This window comes from Monodon monoceros, unplaced genomic scaffold (assembly GCF_005190385.1).
Source record: "Monodon monoceros isolate NGI ecotype Baffin Bay Population unplaced genomic scaffold, NGI_Narwhal_1 Super_Scaffold_10, whole genome shotgun sequence".
Classification (NCBI taxonomy): Eukaryota; Metazoa; Chordata; class Mammalia; order Artiodactyla; family Monodontidae; genus Monodon; species Monodon monoceros.
The window spans coordinates 20,926,604-20,954,042 of NW_021703766.1; the positions used below are offsets into that span (position 1 = coordinate 20,926,604).

Below are 27,439 nucleotides of genomic sequence, written 5' to 3' on the forward strand. Positions count from 1 at the left end.
AAAACAAATTACCATGCAGTTTATAGTTCTGAACTCTAATGTTCTTTGTGCACTTACTCCGTGCAAATCATGGTCTAACAGTCTCTATATTATGCGTGTACAACTAAGCAGAAGGAAACATCATATCTTCTACTTTGAAAGCAAAAAAAGACATTAAAATGGTATAGAAATTTTGATATTACAGAAATCACCTTCATAATATGTGATGACAAAGGTAACAGTTATATTTGATTACATAATATTAGGTTGAATTATAATTCTGAACTTCCCTGTTTCTGCCTTCTAGCATGTGAAACAAGAAGAAAATTTTAGTAAAAAATAAAACAAAATGTGCTTCTTTAGGCGTATTCTACTTGCCAGTTCTTTACCACCTGGGAAGTGATTCTGTTCCTATACCAATCACTCCAAGTTTAACATGGATTGATGATCAGACATAAAGGAATAACTGTGTGTCTCCCTATACTAAAAAGTTTTAAGAGACTAAAAACCTACCATACTCTCACCCTTTTTCAAATGAGGCATACATTTCTACATAGCACCTGAGTTTTAGGTTCATATCCTCCTTGTTTTCCTGAACTGCCCAAGTAGAGCTCAACTGTGCCCCCATAGAATCTAGCTCTTTTTTTATATTTATATATAATAAAACTGCACACATGCTGGGCACTTATTCTATGTCAGGCACTGTGTCTAGGATTTTACAGAGATTACCTAATTCCTCAAAAATAATCCATTCGCTGATGGAAAAATTGAGGATTAGAGAGTTTAATAATCCTCCCTGAAACATCAGGTTGAACTGGTGGAGCTGGAAGGGATCTCAGGCAGCCGAGCTTTGCAGGATGTTCTTAAGTCTCAAGCAGTTGGACCCATTTGGTGGATGGTTGGATGGCTGCTGGGTTGGTCAGTTAGTTGGCTGGTCATCTGTTTGACTGGTTTGCATGCCTTTCCCAATTAACAGGGAGCTTCTTGACAATAAGGGTTACAATTTACTTATTTATTCCTGAAGCATTGATTTTCTACCGCAAACTAGACACTGTTCTGGGTAATTGGGATATAACAAGGAATAAAATAGAAAAAACACTGCAGTCTATTGGAGTTTACTTTCTGGAGGGGAAAGAAAGACAAATACAACTTTATAAATAGATAGTGTGCCTGGTGCTGTAAAGTCCTTATGGAGAAAAATAACCCAGAAAGTAGAATAGGGAATGTAAGTATTTAGAAGATAGGAGAGCTAATTTATAAATGGTAATCAAGGAAGGCTTCAAACTGAGGTGGTACTAATTCCAGATCAGTTATTGCAAAGGCCATGAAGCATGACTGTATGAAGTGTAAAAGAAACACCAAGAACAGGTGGTAGAAGGTGAGGTCAGAGAAGTAGCAAGATGAGGGAGGGACCCATCAGATAGAGCCTGAGACCATTTAAATCCTTTAGTTTATGTATACAGAATGGCTCCCATTCAAAAGGTTTTAATTTAAAAAAAAAAAAAAAAATTGACCTGACCTTGACCAGGTCACTCATTGTCTCACTGATGCAGAATCATTACCAGATAAATAATAGGGCTGGTAATTGATTCCCTGACCTCTGCAAATCTGATTTTAAGTTTCACATGTAATCATATCAGTATAAGGTCTATTCTTTAATGACTTGATAAAATAATTTGCAACCAAGACCAGCAATGTCCAAGATCAAAACACCAAGAGATGACGCTAGACTAATGCTAGGTAACTATACTGTGCTCAGGACCATGTTTTTTTTTTAAGAATCTGGCCATTTATAGGATAATTTAAGGTGTTATGTGAGGGATTTAGTTACCTATTTAGCACTGGCTGTTGGAATACTCAGAGCAAAAGTGGATTGGGGAGGGGGGCGGAGAAGGAGAGGAATGAGAGAGAAAAAGGAGGAGGAGGCAAAGGAGGAGAAAAAGACAGAGAAGAAAGGAGGTGAAGGAGGAAGAGAAGAAGGAAAAGAGAAAAAAAATGATAAGTAATTTCTCAAGGACAGAAAACTGGACAGTCGAATCAGTCAAATCTGGGTTCAAATCCCAACTCTTCCACTTGGACATGAGAGAAGGCTGGCTGCCAACTTGCAGACATCCCATTTCCCTTCTTCCTTGATCACCTTGGTCTTGTCTTTATTATCCTCTAAATGGCAATGTCACCAGGGAGACTAAGCCCACCTCAACTTCATGATCTGAATCTTTCTTGGTCTAAGGTCATATTATGGTGGTCTCATTTACCTTGCTCATTGAAAGATTTGGTGTATGTAGGTACAAACTCTATATAAATCTACAGTAAGGCTCTGGGAGAGCTTCTGGAAAAGCTTTCTTTGATCTTAAAGAGACACAAGACAGAAATGTTCCCTTAGTTCAGCCTCTAGAGAATGCCAGCTGCATGTGCCAAGCTGCCTTATTTGGAGAAGCTAAATTAAGGGTGGCAAAATGTGAAGCTGTTGGAAACCTGATCCACTGGAATGATGTTGAGTCACTGAATTAAACTGTCTTGGATCTGAAATAGCAGTAGTATCATTTAAGCCACTTTCAGATGGGTTTTCTGTTTGTTGCAACTCAACTGAAAGCCAGCTAAGCAATGAAATTCACAAGACAAGTGATCTCCTTCCATCCACCAAATATTTAATGAGTCCTAAGAACCATTCTAGGAGTGAAAGGTTCAATGACGATAAAGTTTCTTAATCCTGCTGAGCCTTAACTTACAAATTTGCAAAGTGGTGCTACTAATACTGACCTCATAATCTTGCTATGGAGAACAGGTTATTCTTCTTCTTCTTCTTGAGCTTTGGAAACTGTAGGAAATCAGCTAAGGGATTATTATTGTATAAGTGGAAAAGTTCAATGGATGCCTTTGGCTGATAAAAATAGTTCCAATACGAGCTTTGGTAATTAAACAAAGACCCCTCTTCAGAATATTAATGCTAAATAAGGATGTCTAAAATGTAGGTAAGTTTTAGCTCCTTACCCTGAAGAAGGTTAGGTAATACCATTGTGGTGTCATGGAAAGAACACAGTTTGGAATCTGGGATCCAGACAGCTATATGATTTATTGCTATGTGACTTGGGGAAAGAACATAATTTCTCTTGATTCACTGAGAAAATAGAAACAATGTTCAGAAAAGAAGTTCCATCTGCTCCCATCAGCAAATATACTAACGTCTCTATCATCACCTGCAAAGGTGTGTCTTTGCTCCTGTTGTGATGAGTGAACTCACCATGCTTTGCAGGCCAGTTTCTCCAGCGCGCCCTGGGCCCTCTCTGACCTAGCCAAGGATCTCTCTTTTGCTGTTATCTTCTCTCTTTTTACATTATCATGTTTCCCCTATTGACTGCACTGTCATCATACAAAATCACTGTAATATTTCCCACTTCACCAAAAGCTCTCCCTTTATCCCAGAACCGCCTTAAACTATTGCCTAATATCTATGTTCCCCTTTACAGGAGAACTCCTAGAACAAGATGTACATTCACTGCCTTGACTTTTCCCCTTCCTTGTACCCATTCCAATTAAGTTTTTAGTGTGACCATGCCCCTGGAACCACTCCTGTCAATTATTTCTGTCACCTAACACAATGGTCATTTATTAATCCTCACTGCACTCATCACTTCAGCAGCAATTGACATAAACTCCCTTCATCTTTAAATGCATAACTTGGTTTTAGAGAAAAACCGTAATTCAAAACGATACATGTACCCCAATGTTCACTGCAGCACTACTTACAAAAGCCAAGACATGAAAGCAACCTAAATGTCCATCAACAGATGAATGGATAGAAGATGTGGTGTATACACACACACACACACACACACACACACACACACACACTGGAATACAATGGAATATTACTCAGCCATAAAAAAGAATAAAATAATGCCATCAGCAACATGGATGGCCCCAGAGATTATCATACTAGGTAAATTAAGTCAGACAGAGAAACACAAATGATATCAGTTATATGTGGAATCTAAAAAAAAGATATAAGTGAACTTATATACAAAATAGAAATAGACCCATAGACACAGAGAACAAACTTATGGTTACCAAAGGGGAAAGGGGAGGGAGGGATAAATTAGGAGTTTGAAATTAACATATACATACTTCTATATATAAAACAGATAACCAACATGGATCTACTGAATAGCACAGGGAACTATACTCAACATTTTGTAATAACCTACAAGGGAAAAGAATCTGAAGAAGAATATATATATATGTGTGTATATATATATATATGTATATATGTGTATATATATATGTATATATAATGTATAACTGAATCACTTTGCTGTACACCTGAAACTAACACAACATTGTAAATCAACTATACTTCAATAAAGGATTTTTTAAATAAATAAATACATAACTTGGCTTCTGGGACACCACTCGGTTCTCTTCTTACATCACTGGTCATCACTTGTCAGTTTCTTTTTCGTGTTTTCCCTCATTTTCCCCCACTTTAAATAGTGAAGAATCCCAGGGCCGACTCCTCCTTTTATTTATCTAGCTCTACCTAATACCTAGGTTATCTCATTCAACCCTTTGAATGTTGAACTCATGTGTTTATCTGCTTATTTGATTAAACATCTCCAAATTATTCCATCCCAAGCCAAATTCCTCATTTTTTCCCATCCCACCCTGAAATTGGTTCCTTCTACAGTTTTCTCTTGGTAAATGGCAACTTTATCTTACTATCTTTATCTATCTTTATCTCAGTGCACAAACCTGGGTGTCAGGGCCGAGTCCTCTTCTCTCCTCACACCCCATTTCAAGTTCATAAGCAAACACCGACAGATTCATCCCTGAAATATTTTAAATTTATTTATTTATTTATGGCTGTGTTGGGTCTTCGTTTCTGTGCGAGGGCTTTCTCTAGTTGTGGCAAGCGGGGGCCACTCTTCATCGCGGTGCGTGGGCCTCTCACTGTCGCAGCCTCTCTTGTTGCGGAGCACAGGCTCCAGACGTGCAGGGTCAGTAATTGTGGCTCACGGGCTCAGTTGCTCCGCGGTATGTGGGATCTTCCCAGACCAGGGCTCGAACCCGTGTCCCCTGCATTGGCAGGCAGATTCTCAACCACTGCGCCACCAGGGAAGCCCCCTTTTATTAAAAAAATAATTAATTTATTTATTTATTGGCTGCATTGGGTCTTCGTTGCTATGCGCGGTCTTTCTCTACTTGCGGCAAGAGGGGGCTACTCTTCGTTGCCGTGTGCGGGCTTCTCATTGCATGGCTTCTCTCGTTGCGGAGCACAGGCTCTAGGCACACAGGCTTCAGTAGTTGTGGCTCGAGGTCTCTAGAGCGCAGGCTCAGTAGTTGTGGCACACAGGCTTAGCTGCCCCGCGGCATGTGGGATATTTCCGGACCAGGGCTCGAACCCATGTCCCCTGCATTGGCAGGCAGGTTCTTAACCACTACGCCACCAGGGAAGCCCCATCCCTGAAATATTTTAAATCCAAGCATTCTTCATGTTCCCTGCTGTGATCTTCGAGTCCAAGCTACTTATTTCTTACCTGATTCTGTACTGCCAACGCTGCTCCCAATCTCTTCCCCTCACAGCAGCCCAAATGACCGTTTTAAGATCGATCATGCCACACCTTAGCGCAGAATCCTCCAAATGCTTTTTATCTTTTTCAGTAAAAAAGCCAGAGTCCTGAAAATTATCTACAAGGCTGACGTGACTCCCCTGCCACCAACCCACCCCGTGACCTCCTCTCCTACGACTTAGCCCCCTCACTTTTTTTTTTTGCAGGGTTCAAAGATTATGTTTATTATATAATTTTTTTTCATATTTTTATCATGTAATATTCCTTAACTTTATTTATTTTACATCTTTATTGGAGCACAATTGCTTTACAATGGTGAGTTCGTTTCTGCTGTATAACACAGTGTATCAGCTATACATATATATATATATATATATTTCCCCATATCTCCACCCTCTTGCATCTCCCTCCCACCCTCCCTATCCCACCCCTTTAGGTGGACACAAAGCACCGAGCTGATCTCGCTGTGCTATGCCACTTGTATATATATGTCCATGCCACTCTCTCACTTCACCCCAGCTTCCCCTTCCCTATTACTCAGCCATAAAAAGAAATAAAATTGAGTTGTTTGCTAACACATATACATGGAATCTAAAAAAAAAAGGTTCTGAAGAACCTAGTGGCAGGACAGGAATAAAGATGCAGATGTAGAGAATGGACTCCCTCACTTCTTTCAAATCACATTTGCTTCCTTTTCTCCCTGAAGACTCCAAGTACCTCCAGGGCCTTTGTATCTAGGGTTCTCTCTGCCTGAAAGCTTGTCTCCAGTTACCTACCTGGATAGCTGCCCCACTTCCTTCAGACTTCTAGTCAAACATCATCTTTTCTATGAGGCTTCTAAGACCAACCCATATAAAATAACCCCAATAGCCCTCTAGCCCCTTATTCTAGTTCGTTTTCTCCAAAGGAGTTTGATCATCTAACATACTATACGTTTGTTTCTTTCTCATACACCCTCCCCTCTTTATAATATAAGCAGCACGAAAGAGCAGTTTGGTCAACGTTATTCACTACTGTGCGTGGAACTGTGTCTACAATGTTATAACCTCTCCATAAATGCCCACTGGAAGAATAAACAAATAAACGTACTAATCATCTATGGTCATACAGACTGTATACACAAATACTAACATCACACGTGAGTAGATTTAGCATTTGTGTATCTTTCCTTCTTATCTTTTCCTAATACACATACCTTGTTTGCTTTTCTATTCTTTCGTCTTATAGAGTGGATATCTTTTATATATATATATATTCATTCCATTTTATATTCTAATTGTTTCACTTAACATGAAAAGCAAACCATTTTCACACATTAAACTTTTCATATATGAGTCTTTCAATGGTGAGGTAACCTTTCCTCAAAGAGATGAGTCAAATTTTACTTATCCATCTGCCCATTACTGGACATTTAGGTTCTCTCTATTTTTTATTTCACTCTTCTTATTAACAGGATAATAAACATTTTTACCAAATAATTTTTTACTATTTCAAATAATGTCCTTAGGATCGGGCGAAAACAGAATGGGTGGGAGGGTGATGAGTTCTCTGAGACTTGAAAGATTGTTTACGTAGCCTCCCAGAAGGGTTAAACCTACTCATACTCCAATACTGGATTTCCTTGGCCAGCCTTGACTTTACGCTGATGTGAATGTATAGCCTTGGTAAACTCTTTTCTTGTATTATTAATGTATTTATTCTTATTAATTCTCCACTCCTAGCCATTTCTAGAAATACATGTCTTAGTCCTGTTTCCAATGCTCCAGAAATACAGTGATTTTTTAAAATCAGTTTTCTTAAAGGAGTTGGATCACCCTTATCTTGATGGTCAGTGAGGCTCACGCTTTTTCATCTGGAAAATGCATGACGTGAAGTAACTTGGCTATTTTTAGTACCACTCTGCTTCCAGAACTTTAACCTTTTCCACCAATCTTTACATGCTATGCTTTTCACCTGCCTAATCAATTAATATGGGTATTCATATTGGGTTGCATTATTGAAAAAATGGTTTTCACAATAGGGTTTTAGGTCTCACTTTGTCCACACACCAGTGTGGACATCACTATGTTGTCTTGGGAAGAACATGGCCTTTGAGTTAGTTGGGTGTGGATTCGAACACCAGCTCTAACTCTGTGACCTTAGACAGGTTGCTGAGTCAACCTGAACTCAGCTTCTTCACCTATAGGAACAGTAGCGGGAACTCATAGGGTTGTGGTCAAAACTGAATGAGAACAGTATATAAAAGTTCTTGGAAAATTATAGAGTTGTTGGCTCTCTTTCCCTTTGTTCAACCAACTGTATATGATTCTTTTGCTGTTGTTGCTGCTACAGGGGTCCTCCCTAAAGGAAGATTTTACAGACTTACACTGTTAAACTCTAAGGGCCATGTGAATTGCTTTGGCCAATGAAACATGGACAAAGCGATGTGTCACTTCTGAGCAGAAGCTTTGTCAGTCACGCCTTGTTGTACTCTAGGTAATGACAACCAAAGGAAGACTGCTCTATTAGCCTGGGTCCCAGACTAAAGATGACAGAGGACAGAGCTATAGCTGACCCTCAGTGGACATGCAGTATCCGAGAAAGCAGAACCTCCATTTTCTGAGTCACTAGGATTGGGGGCATTTATTATCACAGTTTAATTTTAGCCTAACCTGACAACCGACCCCTACAATAAAAGAAGCGTCTAGAGTGTCTCCCCACTTCAGTAACAAAAAAGAAGCATCTAGAGCATCCAGGTGAAAAAAATGTAAAGCAAACCAAAACACACACACAAAAAGCCATGCTAAGTATGGCCAAGGTTCTTTGTGAGTTATCAAAATTATTTATAGGTGTTATTTGCCCTCAAAGAGATCACAGTCCATTATTTCAGCATATGTTGTTATAAATTATCTCTTTTCTGTTCACACAAGAGAAGATGCTCTCTGACCTGGAAACTTGAAGGAGATGTCAACAAATGTCCTTCTGCCAAAAGGGTGTGGAGTGAAGAGAATTTTTTTTTTTCTCATTGTATCTACATCATATTCTACGTATATCCCAAAGCGACGAGTTCACTGCAGTGTCTGTTATTGCACAAGGACAAAAAGCAATTCCACAAGCTATTTTAGTTTTCCTAATGGAAAAACTAGATGCTGCTGATGAAAGAGTTATTAGAAAAATAAGTCTTAGCTATTCTGTAAAAGCATCCAAAATGCGCTGCCCATCGCGGCCAGTCCATCAGCACTGTGAAGGGGTACATTAACAGACAGGATCTCTAATCAAAACATAACTTATATTTCAAGACTTTTTCACCAAGAAAGTAGCCAAAGAAGAAGCAGAGCCAGAAAAGACACCTGAAGCGAACGTGTTCTGATGCATCTGTTTGATGCACCTGTTTCCAACAGCGGACAGAAGCTCTGCGGCTAGTGTTCACCCAGGCCACTCGCCCAGGCTCTAGTTTCTCTCCTCCCTTTCCTGGCATTATGGTTCCTTGTCTCCACTCTCAAGTTCTGCTTTTGATGATGTGCTTCTCTGTCCCTGATCTCTGCCATTTCTTCCTTCTTTTGTTTAAATGTTCAATTGTGATAAAATACACATAATATTAAATTTACCATCTTAACCATTTTTAGGTGCACAGATCAGTACTGTTGCCCAATCAATCCCCAGAACTTTTTCATCTTGCAAAACTGAAACTCTATACCCATTAAATAACAACTTCCAATTTCTCTCTCCCCAGTGCCAGCAATTACCATTCTTAGCTTCTGTTTCTATGAGTTTGACTACCCTTGATACTGCACGGAAATGAAATCACACAGTATTTGTCTTTTTTGTGACTGATTATTTTACTCAATATAATGTGCTCAAGTGTCCTCTGTGTTATAGCATGTGTCAGAATTCCCTTCCTTTTTAAAGCTGAATAATGTTCCATTGTATGTATATATGACATTCTGCCTATCCATTCATCAGTTGTTAGACATGCAGGTTGCTTTCATCTTCTGCCTATTGTAATTAATGCTGCTGTGTACATGGATGTGCCATCCCTTCTTAAGGCTGACTTTATGCAGAACCTCAGCACAAGATAAAATGAGTTTGCTCTTCCCTCCCCAGGTGGTCTGGGTAGGGATCAAACATTGGAGCTGGTAGTGGAGTGAGGTGATGAGGCACTTGCCTTGGGCAGAAAGTCAAAAGGGCTCCAAAAAACTCAGCAATCAAGGCCCACAGTATCTCAATGCACTCTTTTAAAATACCAAAATTCATGCAAAAAATCCATGGTAGACAAACTATCAAAATTTTATGTAGAGACAATAACAGTAACTACTGTACAGAGCCGTATTAGCACCAAAAGCAAAAGAAAAACATTAGTAATATTGATCTTGCCTTTATTTAAAATTTGTCATTTTGTTCATCATGGATTTTTTGCATTATTTTTTTTAAATACTGCATTAAAATATTATCTGGATTAGTGACCTTTTTGGTACCTTCATAAATGGCGTGACACCCATGACAAGAGTCTCCCTTTCCTCGCCCTAGTCCCAGCCCTGGGGAGCAGATTAGAATTAGGTGCTTATGGTCCCCACTGGCTTTATAAAGTCAGATCAGACCAAGCAATAGCTTCTTTATTATTATCTTTCTAAACTGAGAAACAGGCCAAGTTCTATAGCTTAAGTCATCATCAATCTTGCCCATGATCCTGCCAAATATATCATTCTTTGAAACACCCCTTTTTGTGAAAATAAATTTTTCATGGCCAAATTGGTTTTGTAAGTGATCAGTTAAACACAGCTAAACAGATATTACTTGAGAATGTCCAGGAATATATGCTGAATGTGCTACTATATACTTATGTGCCAATATACGAGTCTTTTAGGTAGGCGGAGGCTGTATTATATTCGTATTTGAGTAAGAAAGCACATTTTCAAGAACAGATCCAACTTGGACATCCAGAGAAATGCCCAGACAGTCTTCGGGAAGAGATCTCAATAAACTCGAAGTACATGCACACAGCTTGTGAAAAGGTAACTTGATAATAGGCATGCTGACACAACCTAAAAAATGGTGTCACAACAGAAAGTTGAAAATAGCTCACTTGCTACTCAGGGGAAAGGAAGTTTACATTGGGTGATTTAACATCCTCCTGTTGCTAGATAACACACAGCTTCATGTAGGAGAGAGTAGGAGAAATGTGAGTTATTGTTCACAACCCTTTTTTGGCTGATAGACTTTTCATTGACAGAAAAGTACCATTTTGCTGATTTCCTTTTAACTTTCATAAAATCATCACTTAGAGTTGAAAGACAGGGTCAAAGCTGGCTTTACAAAAAGGTAGGGAAATGAAATTGATTAATTTGAAGGCATGGGAAAAGGCTTCTCTCTCAGCATAATAATGGCGAAATCCATTTCACTGAGTGAGACAATGCACAGGTGTTTCTTTTTATTAGATATTGGCAGATCAGTGGTCTTAAAGACATCCCATTATAGAGTAAACAAAGTTTACTCTATAAACTTTGTATAAATAAAGTTTATTGGTTGTTCTCCATATGCCAGCTCCTGTGCTAAGTAAGCACTTACGTGGATTATCATTTTTAATACATACGACGGTCCCATGAGGTAGAAAGTATAATTACCCCCATTTTCCTCAAGAGGAAATTGGGTTCAGAGAGGTTAAGTCACTTACCTAACTCACATACCTAGTAAATGATGGAGCTTGGAGCAGAAGCTAGGCAGTCTGACTCACTTTGCCTCATAACCTCTAGAGGCTAGAACCTTAAAACCTTTGCATACTAAGTATCAGCAAGCATTAAGTTGGCATCTATCTGGGAATACAAACCCTCTGGCTAGGAACAACTTAAATAATGCGATCTTGAAAGAATTAAAGAGCAACAAAGGGAACTGGTGGCAGGACTGTCAGCAGCAATTCAATAGGTTCACATTTTTTCATGCGCGCAATAGTCGAAGAGAAAACAAGAACAAGCACCCCGTGCCACGGTGGAGTTGTCACAATAAGGGCATTACTTCCTACGAAAACAGAAGACTAAATCTATCTATACTACATCATAGCCACAAACTTCCAGAGAAGGAAAGAAAGAGGTAAATGATTCTCAAAACCTGACTGTGGTAAAGACATTCACTCTCCTCCCCAAACCTATGTCCCACTCCTCGTTTCTCAGCTCCCTACCAAGAGGGCCATGGGGTGAGGTCTGACCAAGGGATTTGTCAAAGATTTAAGAACTACTACTGCATGACCCTTCAGCTCTTCTCTTTGCCTCTTGCAAGAACATAAATGGCAGAGTCAAAGAAGGAGTATCTTGGATGTTTCTGCAAAGACGACACCTTCTGAATAATATTGCATCGTATGTATGTACCACATCTTCTTTAACCTTCCATCCACTGATGGACACTTAAATTGTTGCCATATCTTGGCTATTGTAAATAATGCTGCAATTAACATGGGGCATGCAAATATCTCTTCAAGATTCTGTTTTCATTTCCTTTGGATATACACCCAGAAGTGGGATTGCTGGATCATATGGTAGTTCTATTATTAATTTTTTGAGGAACTTCCATACTTGTTTCCAAAGTGGCTGTACCAATTTACATTCCAACTAACAGTGCACAAGGGTTTCCTTTTTTCTACATCCTCTTGGAATCTAAAAAAGCCAAACTCATAGAAATAGAAAGTGCAACGGTGGTTACCAGAGACTGGGGGGAAATGGGGACATGCTGGTCAAAGAAAACAGACTTCCAGTTCAAAGATGAGTAAGTTCTGAGGATCTAATGTACAGCATGGTGATTAGAGTTAATAATACTGTATTATGTATTTGAAAGTTGCTAAGAGAGTAGATCTTAAATGTTCTCACCACAAAAAAGGAATGGAAATTAATTATGTGACATGATGGAGACGTTAGCTAACCTGTGGTGATAATCTCATTGCAAAACCTAAGTGTATCAATCAACATGTTGTACACCTAAAAATTACACGCTGCTACACATCAATTATATCTCAGTAAAGCTCGAAAAAATAAAGGAAAAAATAAAAAAAGAGGACATCTTCTTTAGAGAGTCATCCAAGCAGTGGATTTGTTGAGTAAGAATAAAATTTAATGTGATATATTTCTGATATTTCATGTTTAATTTGTTACCACAGCATTACATAGACTATCCTGATAAATACAAGGTATCAGGATCACGTAGGGAGCATACAAAAAAATACAGGTTTTAGGCCCAGACGTCAGTCTACTAAATCAAGGATGGAGCATGAATCTCTGTCTTTACACAGCTAGGATATTCTAATATTAGCACTTAAAAAAAAATACTGTTAGATGTCAGCTTCCTGCTTCCTCTCCAAACCCTACCATGATTGAAACACACACACACGAAAGTCCACATATGTCGGAGCTAAGCCTTGGGTATTCTAGTACAGTATAAGGAAGAGCATGGATTTGGCTACCAACTCTGCTATTTATTACTGGCCTATTTATTGGGCAAATTATATAACTCTAGTGAGCCTACTTTTTCTCATCTGGGAATTAGAGATAAAAATAGCATCTACTTCTGGGGTGATGGAAATATTCCTTTCTTGATTAGAGTACCAGATACACAAATATATACATTTGCCAAAACTTATGAAGTTATACAGCTAATATAGGTGCATCTCATTGAATTAAAGTTTTATAATAATAATAATAATACACCAGTACCTACTAGGCAGAATAGTGAGGATTAAATCAGATAACCATGGAGAACACTTAGCCTGATGTCTGGCATTTTTTGGAAGTCTTGCTATTATTAGAAAATACTAGCTATTATTACATTCATATTATATGCTATGTGTTATGGATTATTTTTTATGTATCATTATCAGAATATCCTCCAAAGTTACACATATTGAAAGCCATAGATTTGAGAAGGTGGGAGGAAAACTTAGACTATTTTAGACTGAATTGCGTTCTCAAGATGTATTTCTTCATGCTTTAAGTGCATAAATTCTCTTTACCAAAAGTATTTCAAAAAGCAAATTTCATACTTACTCTGTGTCTTACAGAATGCTTTGAATTCATACCTCAGCTTATCCATGACTTATAATTTTGCAAATGGTGCATGCTCCAACACACAATATATATTTTATTATGCCTCTGCTATAATTAATCAAGCAAAAAATGAGTATTATATTTCCTAATGACGACTTTGTGCCTGCAAAGAAAAACCTTTGCCACAATGTTAATGTATCTATATGATCGCCTGCATCAAAATGCACAATCCTTAATTCTAATTTCAAGCTTTAGTTGCTATAGGCCATACTAATAAGGGATTTTTTTTTTAAATACACTTTCCGTAGGTTTTCTCTTTAAGAAATGCTACGTAGTATAATGATATATGACACCCAGAGAACAACAGGATAAAAAATACCAAGCATTACAAATGTGTTTGGAGAGAGACAGATTAAGTTCCTACAAATTTTAATATACTGCAACACAAGAAAATGCACTTAACAATAATAGACTTTAAGAATAAGGCAAGGGGCTTCCCTGGTGGCGCAGTGGTTGAGAGTCCACCTGCCGATGCAGGGGACACGGGTTCGTGCCCCGGTCCGGGAGGATCCCACATGCCACGGAGCAGCTGGGCCCGTGAGCCGTGGCCGCTGAGCCTGCGCATCCGGAGCCTGTGCTCCGCAACGGGAGAGGCCACAACAGTGAGAGGCCCGCGTACCGCAAAAAAAAAAAAAAAAAAAAGAGTAAGGCAAAAGTTTTTGAGTAAGAAATGTGTGAAATGGAATATAGACTCTTCCTTCAGGCAGACCCCAGGGAATACCTGAGTGTTTACTGAGCTTCTCTTCTGTGCCTTGCTCTGGGTGCGGATGCAGACAATGAGGAAGGCAGGATCCCTTTCCTAAGAAACTTACACTTCACATTGGGAATGTTACCCATAGCTGGGGTTTTGATAAATTGCCAGTCTCCTGTCTCTAGAACTCAAAACAGCAGCAACAACAAACACAACAAGCTCAAGATTAAAAGCCTTAAAATAAAATAAATGATAAGTATGATCGTCACAAAGAGATAAATGACTCTTAGGCAACAGAAAGATTTGGCTGTAGCAGAACTGCTTATATTAACATATTTGAAGAAAAGTGCGGCTATCAAAAGAGAGAGGAGCAGGAAATGACAGACAGATTTACAATGTGTCTGTCCCAGCAATGTTTGGGGGCTGAAACAGAGGCCAGACATGCCCACATGGACCCTTCTCCTTTGACAGGGCTGATCCTATTGCAGGGGTGGTGCACAGTGTCTGAAGCACTGACAACGTGGACCATCCCTGTGCTCTCCTCCTTCATTTGTGAGGCTCCCCAAAACCTAATTATAGCAGGTCTTTTCATGCAATTCCCAACACACACACACACACACACACACACACACACACACACACTCTTCTTAGACTTTTCATTGTTACCAACTTCACTAACATGTTTAGTTTCTTATGAATAGTGGATATAAGTTGGCTTTCCCATAAGAAGATAGTAAACACATGTTGAGTATTTACTATTTCCATATAGTTTACATTTTCTTTTTGTTTAATACTCTTAAGAACCCTAAAAGCATTATCAAACATGATAGAACTGACTGAAGGTGTTTGGCAGGAAAATAAAGACGAGGACTTAACACGGCATCTATATAGAAAAAAAAATTCCGTTAGACATTCCTCTGCTCCACAGTCACCTCCTAGCTTTGATGCCAGTGGTATCACCTGAAGCGGTGTGATGTAGCAGCCTGGTACAATTTAGACTCTGACTCCCAATTTTTCATCTCTCCACCAGTCAAGGTGCTCAGTCACAGCAAAAAATCCGCCTGGAGCTATAGTGTCCTTGAGAAGGCAATCTGGGAGCCACACTGAGTGTCTTCTTACTGCTCACCACCCATACCACATATTATTTATTGCTTCAAAACACATATGGGGCCCCTCTTAAGGAAAATTCTGGTGAATGACGTTTCTTCCCTGCCTTACAATGAGATTGTGTGCTTCTGTTCTGTCCAGATTCAGTGCATTCTTCACAGTGAGAATACCCTGTAAAGCTGCTTAAGACCCCCAGCTGGCATTTCCCTAGTGATACTGTAACTTGCTATATGCATCTCTCACCACTTGCACAGGAAAGGAAAACAGACTCAAGAGGGAAAAAAATCCAGTAGGACAAGATCCTGAATCGAATTTTGTGATGCAGAGGTTAACATCTACAGGATCTTGAGAGAAAACACCAGGAATCAGAGAAGTGAATAAAGACTTTGTTGGGGTGCAGGTCTTGAAAGATGGCTGGAGAATGTATGACACATAAAGAGAACATCGCGTGTGTAAACAAAAAGAAGGCGCGTGCACTTCTTATATGTTTCCATATATCATTCCACTGAGGCTAGCATAATTATCTGAATCAGCTCATCCAACTTGGGTTTTTAAGTCCCTTGGGGGAAGAGACTATCTCTATTAAAATTGCTTACAATCATTTGTTTTCAGATATCTTTAATTTTATTATTCTTGATGTACTGATAATATCTCCAAATCTTCTCACCAACTTTGATTTTCCAATTCCTATTCAAGTTCTTCCACTTACCCTACATAGGTCCCTTTTGATTTCTCCTTTGGAGAAGATGTGTGTGAGCCATACACATAAATTGACCTGTTCTCATGCTATTGTGAGGCAGCTCTTCCTATGAAGGATGCAGTGGCCACAGAATTAAGTGGATTCCTCATAGAAATAATTAAACAATCTGTCTTTGATAACTGCAATTTACACAACCAGCAATGTACACCTAGATACTCAGGAAAGAACATCACTTTTTCCCAAATTAAATCTGATTTAAGCCTTGGATTATCACATGTTATTCCTCTCCTTTGATTTCCTCTCCTCGCCTCTCCTTTCCTCTCTTCTCTTCTCCCCCACGCTCTCTGTAAAACAGACAGGTAACTAATTTTGTGATGAGACATACATGGGCTTGAGCGTTATTATCTGGCCAACCAGGAGCTGAGGGTTTCACCTCCCAGAGCTTCAGTCCCCCACAACTGCAAAATGGGGTTGAAAGCATGGACCATTCAGGATTGCTGTGCAGGTTAAATGACATAGTGCATGCAACATGCAAAGTGTCTAGCAGAGGGAATATGCACCTTTTACACAGTAGCTACCCTGCAAATTAATAGTAATAGTAATCATAGTAGTGGTGGTAGTAGTAGTATAGTAGTAGTTTTACCATTAGTAGAAATAAAATTCTTTCCGAGGCATATGGTACTCCAACTAGACTTTTTACAATTTCTATTAAAATTTATATTTAGATGAGATCATGGTGGTCCTGTAGTATCTTCTCCTACCCACAGCAGAAGACCCCTGTGAAATATGATAATACCTGTCAGGGGGACGGCCAGTCTGAGTTCCTGTGCCTGACGTGAACCAAAGCCTCTGTTCTGAGGAGCACAAGATCTAGTGGCAGAGACCTTTCGGGCCAGATATCTGTCCTTAGACTGAGAAGCATTTTCTCTCCCTCCCTGAAGTTTCTATCCATCAGTCCCAGTTTCGTACCCCCCCGGGGCCAAACAAGATGAATCCAAACACTCTTCTTCATGACAGTGCTTTAGATATTTGAACAAAGTGATCATGTGCCTCCAGAGCATTCTCTTCTACACACGATACAGCCTCAGATCATTTCTCCACGTGGCTTACATTCCGGGCTCTTCAATGTCCTGACTGTCAGTGTGACGCCCAGGACTGAAAACTCTAACACCGTCTATGGAAGAATACAGAGGGCAGAGAACCACCTGTGATCTGCACTGTGTGTTTAACAATGTGGCTAAATAATTTGTCAATCTCTTTGTGTTGAAAACTTATCAAGTGTATGATTAAGTAAAACACCCAGATTTATGATGTGCATGTGTTTGTACAGGTAAGTTGTGTATGTGTATTTATGTATATGTATATACACATGTATTTGTGTGCATATTTCTTGTCCTCTCTCTCTCTCTCACTAGAAATGATCCTTGTTAACAGTTTTAATCTCACCTGCAAGTTATGAGATTTAAATGAGTCTACATGTAAACTGCTTACATGGATCAGATGACTATAATGCTTCCTATTCTTATTTTATCTTCACATGCATTAATATGGTCTATTTGCCAGCCAAGGTCTGCGACAGGTTCTAGAGATATTGATATATCTGGGAATATGTATCCCTAAATGATGTATAAAATATGGCCTCTGCCCTTAAAGAAATAAGAGCCCTGGGAGAAAAAAATTTTTTTACATAATGGGTCAAGTACTGTACACTGTTCCTGACTTATGATGTTTCAACTTTACAATGGTGCAAAAGTGATACATGTTCAGTAGAAACTGTACTTGGAATTTTGGATTTTGATCTTTTCTGGGGCTAGTGATATATGGTCTGATAATCCCTCATGCTGGGCACGGCAGCGAGCCTGAGGCTCCCAGTCAGCCACCCAAAAACAAGGGTAAACAACCAATACACTAAAACCATTCTGTACCCAGACAACCGTTCTGTTTTTCACTTTCAGCACAGTAAATTACATGAGATATTCAACACTATATTATAAAATAAGCTTTGTGTTAAATGACTTTACCCAACTTCAGGCTAATGTAAGTGTTCTGAGCACATTTAAGGTAGGCTAGGCTCAGTTATGATGTTCTGTAGGTTAGGTTATTAAACGCATTTTCGACTTAACAATATTTTCAAGTTACGATGGGTTTATGGAGACATAACCCCACTGTAAGTCAAGGAAGACGTTTGGAATTAGGCACGTGGTGGGGTGCACAGAACACAAAGGAAGGATACTAAGTTCATGCTGGCAGCAGGGGAGAGAGATGGGCAAGGAGTATCAGGAAAATATTTCCGGAGGATAGGACAGCTGAGCATGGAATTTTCAAAGAATAAATTGGAATTAGGCAGAGCATAAAGGAACAAACTTGTTCTAAGCAGGGAGAGGAATATATGCAAAGAGGATGATGCTATGGGCCTCTGAACATGGGCAGAGCTGAATAGGTTTCCATGCACTTGGCTTCAGGATATAGATGCATTATGAGATGTTAAATGTCCAGTTTATACGAAGTTACCATCCCCGCACACTGAATACTTGTCAGTTTACATCTGAGAAATACCAGCGCATACTGGAATGAGAAAGCTCTAGGGAGACACCCAAGCTCTAAACTGTACCAACCTGGACATACAGCTTATCACCTGGCATTACAGTTTCTTCATCAGCAAAATCAGTGTAATTACGCTCAGCAATAATACAGAGAAGGCACCTCCTTTCTAGTCACTGCCTAGGGTGCTGCTGCTACTCCTGCTGCTCACTTGTGACATGATATTTAAAACAGACATTGGCCAAACAAAATGTGTAAGTATTCTAGAAGTCACGCTGTTAACAAAAGGAAAGTAAAAGATGTTTATCGTGGGCATGAGGGTGAGAAATAGGGTTATAGGAGGAAAAGGCTGGGGAGCACTAGCTGCTATTTTCAGCTGCCTTTCTGCTTTGAAATCATACCTCCTTACAAGTGTTGATCTGGATAAATCTGTTTGTTCCACCAGAATCTTTTGTAACTACACAAACTTTTAGCTGGAAAAATAATCTTACTTCACTTTATACATCTGCCACATCCAGAACAGTCTTATCTGATGATTGATTATTTTATAGCACATCTTCCAACGTTTGCTTCTGTGACTCAACTGACATAAAGAAAATAGACTGTCTGGGTGCATTTTCCCCTTCCATAGATATAAGAAAAGCTATAGGAAGAGAGCAAATCGACTGTAAATACACATGATAAATTTTGCTTCTGTTGATAAACCTTTCTTAGTCAGTCAAGAATTGCTTGTACTGGGGGCTTCCCTGGTGGCGTAGTGGTTAAGAATCTGCCTGCCAGTGCAGGGGACACGGGTTCGATCCCTGGTCTGGGAAGATCCCACATGCCACGGAGCAACTAAGCCCATGCGCCACAGCTACTGAGCCTGTGTTCTAAAGCCCGTGAGCCACAACTACTGAGCCTGTGTGCCACAACTACTGAGCCCATGAGCCGCAACTACTGAGCCCTGCGCACCTAGAGCCCGTGCTCCGCAACAAAGAGAAGCCACCTCAATGAGAAGCCCGCGCACCGCAACGAAGGGTAGCCCCCACTCACTGCAACTAGAGAAAGCCCGCGCACGGCAACGGAGACCCAACGCAGCCAAAAATAAATAAATTTATTTAAAAAATATATATATATAAAAGAATTGCATGTACTAAAGACTAAATGATGACTATATGTCACATAGTAGAGAATTACTAATGTAATTTGGGCCAGTTAATGGATTCTGCTTTTACTCTATTTTCCCTTCATATTCTATACCAAATCTCTTTAGAGGAGCTGGCCTGACATACGTGATTTTTTTTTCCCCTCCTCTTTGGTCATCATCCCTCTTCGAGGATGCCTTCTTTAAACATCCTCTTTGGCAGTAAACGTTAGCAAACATTTATTGAACACCTACCGTATGCCTGTATGCTTGACAGACAGTGATGAAGTATCAGTAATTATTGGTCTCTAAATGTCTCCTGCAGAGGGACAGTGGTGGGACAGACAAGCATTGGGGATAATATAATAATACATAGGGGATAATAATAATACACTGTAGCAAAATCAAATTGTAGACAAGACTGTGGGAAGGGAAAGGTCAGGAAATACTTTTCTGAAACGTTTGATGCCTTAGTTCAATTTTGAGAAATGAAAGCTAATGAGAAGTAGGAGTGAGATGAGTGAGGAGCAGAGGAGAAGAAAAACACATTCACTGAGTATTTACTATATTCTAGGCACTGCGATGTATCACCTTTCTAACTTACAGCAATTCTCTGAAGGAGGTACCGATGTTATTAGATGTGGAAAATGAGGATCACAGAGGTAAAGTATCTGCCAACAGCAAGTAAGGGCCATAACCAGAATTCAAACTTGGGCAGCTCAATTTCCAAGTCCATCGTCTGTGTCATGGAATCCTGCTCCCTCCCCTGATAGGAGCAGAGAAGGAGAAAATAAGATGAGCAATGGTATGGACACTTTAGGTAAGAAAGTGGACAGGTAAAAATCTTTGGAGGCCTTTAACAGCAAGGAATTGTTGACAAATGGCACTGAGTGGCAACATCAGGGGACCTGGCTGACCTCCGCACTGACCTCTGGGGTAAACTGAATGCCCTCCGTGTCCTACCACTTGTGTTTCAGGGCAGGACTCCGACTGACACAGAATCAATATAAATGTATCCTTTGGACATACTTTTGAAAAACTGTGCCTGGAGTGAAGGTAATCAGTAACCATGGGCTTTCAGAGGGAAACAGAAATGTAGAAATCTTTCAGCCAAACTCCTCATTTTAAACAAGAAGTGGCTCAGAGAGAGGAAAGTATTTGTCCAAAGTCAGAGTCTGCTCAGAGCTGAGGGATTTCTCTTTTTAACTAATTAAACATCAGGTGACACTGTCTTCCTGACCCAGGAGGATATTTGCGGGCACAGGAAAGGAGAGCAGCCTAGTGCCCAAAATGATTTAATAAAACTGCAGGTTGGGTTCCCAGCACGCCTTGCGCGCGGGAAGATGGCGGCGTCCTGGTGGAGGTCTTGAAGAGATCGGATCGGTATGGCGTTGGCATCGGGGCCAGCAAGGCTGGCACTTGCTCGTCCCAGGCGTCTCGGTCTTGGGAGCTGCGGGGCCCCAAGACGTGGGGCGTAAGAGTGGGGCATGCGCTCCACGTGGAAGCCCGAGCCTCCACGAGATTACTGGACTGGAGCCCATCACCTAAGCGGGGAAGATGCACTTTTTGCCTGGTCTGGCGCGGTGAGTCTTCCCGCCCTGGGACCCCGGCTGGACGCACACGAAGTTCCGCCGCTTGCCCCCGCTTCACGAGCACCTGCTGTACAGGGACGAGGCCTGCTACATCTTCCACCAGCGTTGCTGCCGCCGCCTCGAGGGTGTAAAGCAGGCCCTCTGGCTTACCAAGACCAAGTTAACAGAAGGCCTTCCTGAGAAAGTGCTTAGCCTTGCTGACAATCCAAGGAACCACACAGAGAACCAGGATGAACGTGTTCTGTATGTGATCTTTCATGCTTGTCTCTGGCACTCTAATGAAGACATCCCCAAGAGAGAGACCTACTGCCCAGTCATTGTGGACAGTCTGATACAGCTGTGTAAATCCCAGATTCTCAAGCATCCTTCTCTGGCCAGGCAGATCTGTGCCCAAAACAACACGTTATCCACCACCTGGAATCGAGAGTCTACTCTTATTCAGGTCCATGGTTCCAGTGGAGCCCAACTGAATGCCAAGGATCCTCTGCCCCCCCCACCAACTCCTTCCAAGAGGAAGTAGAAGCTACTAAGAATCATGTTCTTGAGACCTTCTCTCCCATATCTCCCACCATGGGTCTTCAGGAATACAATGTTTAAGATGTGAATGATGATACAGGATTCCATTTTGTGTGTGTGTGTGTGTGTGTGTGTGTGTGTGTGTATCTCACATCTTTTTTATTCATTCATCTGTTGATGGACACTTAGGTTGCTTCCATACCTTGACTATGGTAAATAATAATGCTGTGAACATTGGGGTGCACATTAAAAGACCCTCAACATGACTAATCAACAGGGAAATGCAAATGAGGTATCACCTCACATCTGTCAGAATGACTATCAACAAATAGATAAGACGTAAGTGTTATTAGCAAGGATGTGGAGAAAAGGGAACCCCTGTGCACTGTTGGTGGGAATGTAAATTGGTGCAGCCACTATGGAAAACTGCATGGAGGTTCCTCAAAATATTAAAAGTAGGACTACCATATGATCTAGCAATTCCACTCCTGGGTATATATCCAAAGAAAACGAAAACATTAATTTAAAAAGATCCATGCATCCCTTCTTTCTCTCATCCACTTGAAGCCACTATGCTCTTCGTCAACAAATACAATCAGATCACTTCTGCTTAAGAAAAAAAAAAATTCAACAGCTGCCCATTGCATTCAAGATATGATTCACCATTCTTTCCTTGTCCTACAAAGCCCTGTGTTATCTGTCTCTGTATTTCTACAAAGCTCATTAGCATCAGTCTTAGAGATATTTTTTAGCTCCTCAAAAGTTCCAAATTCCATCTTGCCTCAATGCCCTTATGTAGTCTATTTCTTCCATGAATGTTCATGTTCTCTCCCTACACTTACCCTAACTAGCCCGTCTGCATCTTTTAATTCTCAGCTTTGATTCACACCTTTAAGGAGACCTCCACTCACCTCTCCTTACCACCTCTCCCATATAGATTAGTTCCCAGTTATATTCCCTTGTAGACTCTGAGCAATTAAGTCACATTTAATTATTCATTTATTAGCAAACTATTTGAGTAAGCTGACCAATTTTCTGAGCTTCCCTGTTCTTACCTATAAAATGGGCATAAGAATACTTGCTCTGTAGAACAGTTGTAAAGACTGAAATTAAAGTACTTAATAGACATTCAATGAATAGCTATTAAAAGTGTTATTCTTTAATTCTACCCATGCCCAGAACAATACTCTTTGCAATGGGGAATCAATCATGACTCAAGACCCAGAACTAAAGTGACTGTCAATTAGAATAGAGAGACTTTTCTGGAATATTGTTTCCAAGAAGCAAGCTCTTGGGCCACCTGTGTAAAATACTGCATTCCATTTTGACCTACCTTTGCTCTATGGAAACATCACTATTATCTCTTAGCCACCAAAAAGGCAACTGAATAGGAAAAGGGAAACACACAACCACTAGATAAAGCACTGAAATAGTCTATGCTGTGTAAGTTCATCTATCTTGAGCTGAGGACACTAAAGAAAGATTTTTTTTAAGCCTTCTCCATCAGCTAAGGATCATTTCTGCCTTCCCTTCTCAGCACTGATAGTCAATGTTTCAACATCCATGAAAATTGGAACACAGAGCTCTCAAATCCTGTAGTCTAAATTGTAGACTATTTGCAAAGCAAGCCGGTACCAATCTTGAAAATACTTCCAGTGGTTCTCCAGGAGCACAAACATATTTTAATGCACCTATTCACAAGTTTAAAAAGTAACGTAAATGTATGCACATACGAACATTGAAATAGCCCTCTGTGAGGCATTTTATTAAGCCAATTTCTTCGTCCATACATCAAACAAGAATTAGAAATCAGAATCAGGACTGTCATTATGCATACCTGTAATTCATTTTAAGAAATTCATATGTTCTAGAAAAGCTGTCTGCACACCACCACTTTGTAAATTGGATTATATTTTTAAAAGCACTAAACAAGGTAGCTATTTTAATTAGCTTTCGAATAAAACCTTTGGTAAAATGCAGAATCATTTTGCAGTGTGAATAGCTGGCATCATTAAATTCACTTTGTAAACAAGGGACACTTGCACCACATTTAGATTCAAGCAGATGACTCATCTGCTCTTGGTTTGGGGATTCATTCATTCAGTTAGCATTTTCCATGCATATATTATTCATGTATTCATTCTTCAAATATTTACTGAGTGCTTACCATAGACCTGGCACAGTACTGGATGCTCAAGACACAGGAGTGAATGAGAGAGATGATGTACTTTGCCCTCCTGAAGTTATAGCCTGGTGGAGCAAGATGACCAATAAAAACATGTAAATTAAAATATGTAATATGATGTCAAGTACATATATGTTATAAACAAGAATAAAGCAGACTAAAGGGATAGAAAGTGGTAGACTACGGGGGATTCGAGCATCGAATGGGTGATTCTGCTGGTGAGAGAGCCAGGTAAATCCTGATTAAACAGGCAAAATGAGGGAGCAGACCATGAAATAGGGGCAGGGTGCTTCAGGCAGAGGGCAGAACAAATGCAAATGTCTTGAATCTGGAGTACACGTGCATTTGAACAACAACAAGAAAATAAGTGTGGCTTGAGTGATCGAGGGAGAGATTGGAAGATCAGCAAGATAGTCAGGGGCTGGCTCAGGTTGTAGCATCTACACTGTGGAATGGAGGCGTGCATGAGGCAATTGTTCTCAGCAGCAGTAGGGGCAAAGGGATGAGTGACCCTCAGAATCCACAGATCTCTGCCCATCATGGGAAGGCATGGTTTTTCCATACAGATCAACATCCTTATATCTTTTCGCTTATATCCTCCTTCTTCCTCTCTTACTTTCTCCACTTCTGCTGACTTCCCCTTCCTCTCTCCCTTACCTCCTTTCACCCTTTCATCTTTTACCCTTCCATGAAAACTTTTCTGTGTACCTACTGTATTGCAGACACTGTGCCTAGGGATCCGATAGATGCCCTCTGCCTTGGGTGTAGAGGAAAGTTCCTCTCTCTTCCCCACACACCCCCAAACATATCAAGACTAGAATCTGTTGCATGAGCTTCTCCACTGAAAGGGCAAGCTAGTGGGATGGCTTGTGAGTCAAACATACATAGGCTGGAATCCCAGTTCCAGTACTTACCAGTTGTATTTATATTGAGCACGGCATATAATTTCCTTGTCTCAATTCTCTCATCTGTAAAATAAGGATAATACATACTTTGAAGGAATGCTTTGAGAATTTCTAGTTTTATATATAAGTTGGTGATTAATATTATTACATTATTATTTCTGCTTGCTTTCTTCCTTTACAACTGGAACTTCAAAGTAAAGGAAGGACATGGTTAGAGTTTGGTAAGACACTGAAATCGCCTTCTGATCTTGTCTCCTCTAATGTTCTAGAATATTGTATTCATGATTATAGGATATAACCCATGGGACCTGACAACCCAAGATGACCCAGAATGGTGGCATGATGGAAATCTGTTTCTGCTTGTGGGAGAGTGCATTAATGGCCCCAACTCTTTACACTTCTCTGTATTCAGACTCTTGCCATGCAACTTCTGAAGCTTCTTCCACTAAGAAAGCAGATTCTATTTCTCCACCCCTTAACTTTCAATCTGGCCATATGGTGTGCTCTGGCCAACAAAATGAGATCGAAAAGATAGTTTCCAGTTCTCAGCCTACACCTCAAGACACCGCACATATTTCTGCTTGGCATCTTGTGCAGTGGCCATCACCATGAGAATATGCCCAAGCTAGCCCTAAGGAGGAGGATGAGAAATACAGGAAGCTGAGTGGAGTTACCCCAGCCCAGCCCCAGCCAACCCACAGATGTATGAGAGTAAATAACTTATTTTAAGTCACTGAGTACTGCGGTTATTCATACCCTAGTATTACTGTGGTGATATGTGACTGACATACTGGCCTTAATTTAATAAAAATATTTCTTAATTAACATTATCAGTTAATCAAATATATTGATTGGACTTCTAATGCTGGAGATACAGACAAAAACCAAAAAAGATATCATCCCTGCCCTTGGGGAACTTATAGTCTAGGTGAGAGGGAAAGACAAAGAAACACTACAGATAAGAGTTAAAGTGGGTTATGTTTGAGAGAGAGGGGATCCTTGGAGTCAGGTCTTAGCCTGAGATGATTGCCTGACTGCTCCTAGTGGTGGAAAGAGGAAATGCATCTAAGAGATGTTTTCAATTTAACAGAGTCTGACTTAAAAAACTCCAGAATTTCAGCTCTGAAAGTATCCTCCTCAGAACTTATGTTGAGTAAGCTCTCATTTACAGCCACGGGAACTGAGGCTCACAGAAAGAAAATTACTTACCCAAGGTGATTCAGTGAATTTGCAGATCTAGGACATGAACCCAGGGCCCCTGCCCCCAAGGCTGGCACGTCTAATTCTATATGACCCATGACAGGCCTTACAATGTCAGTAAATTTTGAACTGCTAAAATATTCTTGACCAGAAGTTTTATTACTGATATCATTTATAATAAGATTAATATCCATCATTATTATAATTCATACTGTAACATGACTCCTTTCTTGCTCAGGTGATTTAAGGTGTGACAATAATCAGACCTCATAATTAATAATAGTAATTAATAACTTTCATTTATTGAGCCTCTGCTTTAAGCACAGTGCTTACTGCTCTAGGTACATGGGCACATTTAATCCCTGCAACAGTCTAGGCACAGATAACAAGCCCCATTTTACAGAATTGGAAACTGAATCTTACAGAGATTAAAGTCTTTGCTAGTAAGCAGCAGAACCAGGAATCAGACTCAGATCAAAGGCCTGTGGTCTCCTCACTTATCTGTGGCCTCAGCTGTGGGAATCTCTATCTGAAGTGCCTGGTTCAGAACAGGCATACCTGTTCAATCTTTCTCAGTGTTCTCCCTCTGCCTGGGGAAGGCATGATGCAGGCCTACTGCAATGTGATAAAACCATCTCCCTATTTGGATCCTGCCTCACTTTTTATACCATTTACCAAAGGATGCCTCTAGAGCAGGAAACTTTGAGAAGGCCTGGGGTAGCCTGGGGCTTCTAAGTGAAAACAAGGAACTGACTCAGCAGGGCCTGGCTATCTTCAGAGTCTGAGGACAGAGGCATCAAAGGGATGAGAGCCTGGTAACTTTGATGAAGGAACCAACAGGAAATTACCAGCCTCTTGCTGACAAGGACAAAGACAAGAAAAGGCCCATTTGAGCCTCGTCTCTGTCTGAACTGAAAGAGTCAGGAAGCAGAAGGGACCGTTCAATCCTGCCTCCAGAGCAACCCTGAACCCTGGCTTCCTCCCTTGAAGAACAAGGTGAAGGAAAGGTGAGGCAAGTTAAGATAAACACCCAAACTTTTGGCTGCTGGATGAACTGAATCTTTTAATTTAAACTGTCAGTGGGTTCTTTTTTTTTTTTTTCTCTTTTCCTTTTTTAATCCAAACTGTAATCACACAATACTCCACCCAAGTGCTTGATATGGATTTCTAAGACAGATCCTAACATAGTCATACAAAAATCCCCTCGGAAATGTGCACTTTGTACTGTGTCTATGTGTAGGTGTGTTTAAAATGTCACGAACTGGAA

The 27,439-nt window shown here is 40.2% G+C and overlaps 1 long non-coding RNA gene and 1 pseudogene across 1 annotated transcript in view; one reads left to right on the forward strand and one right to left on the reverse strand.

Moving 5' to 3' along the window:
• Positions 1–21,159: 21,159 nt before the first annotated feature.
• Positions 21,160–22,764, forward strand: LOC114902919 (annotated as a pseudogene).
• Positions 22,765–24,049: 1,285 nt separating this feature from the next.
• Positions 24,050–27,439, reverse strand: part of LOC114904276 — a 29,040-nt gene continuing 25,650 nt past the window's right edge. Inside the window, exons 4-5 of the long non-coding RNA XR_003795918.1 lie at positions 24,982–25,035; positions 24,050–24,132 (exon numbers count right to left, since the gene is read on the reverse strand). This is a non-coding gene — a long non-coding RNA (uncharacterized LOC114904276). The remainder of the gene's footprint in view (positions 24,133–24,981; positions 25,036–27,439) is intronic.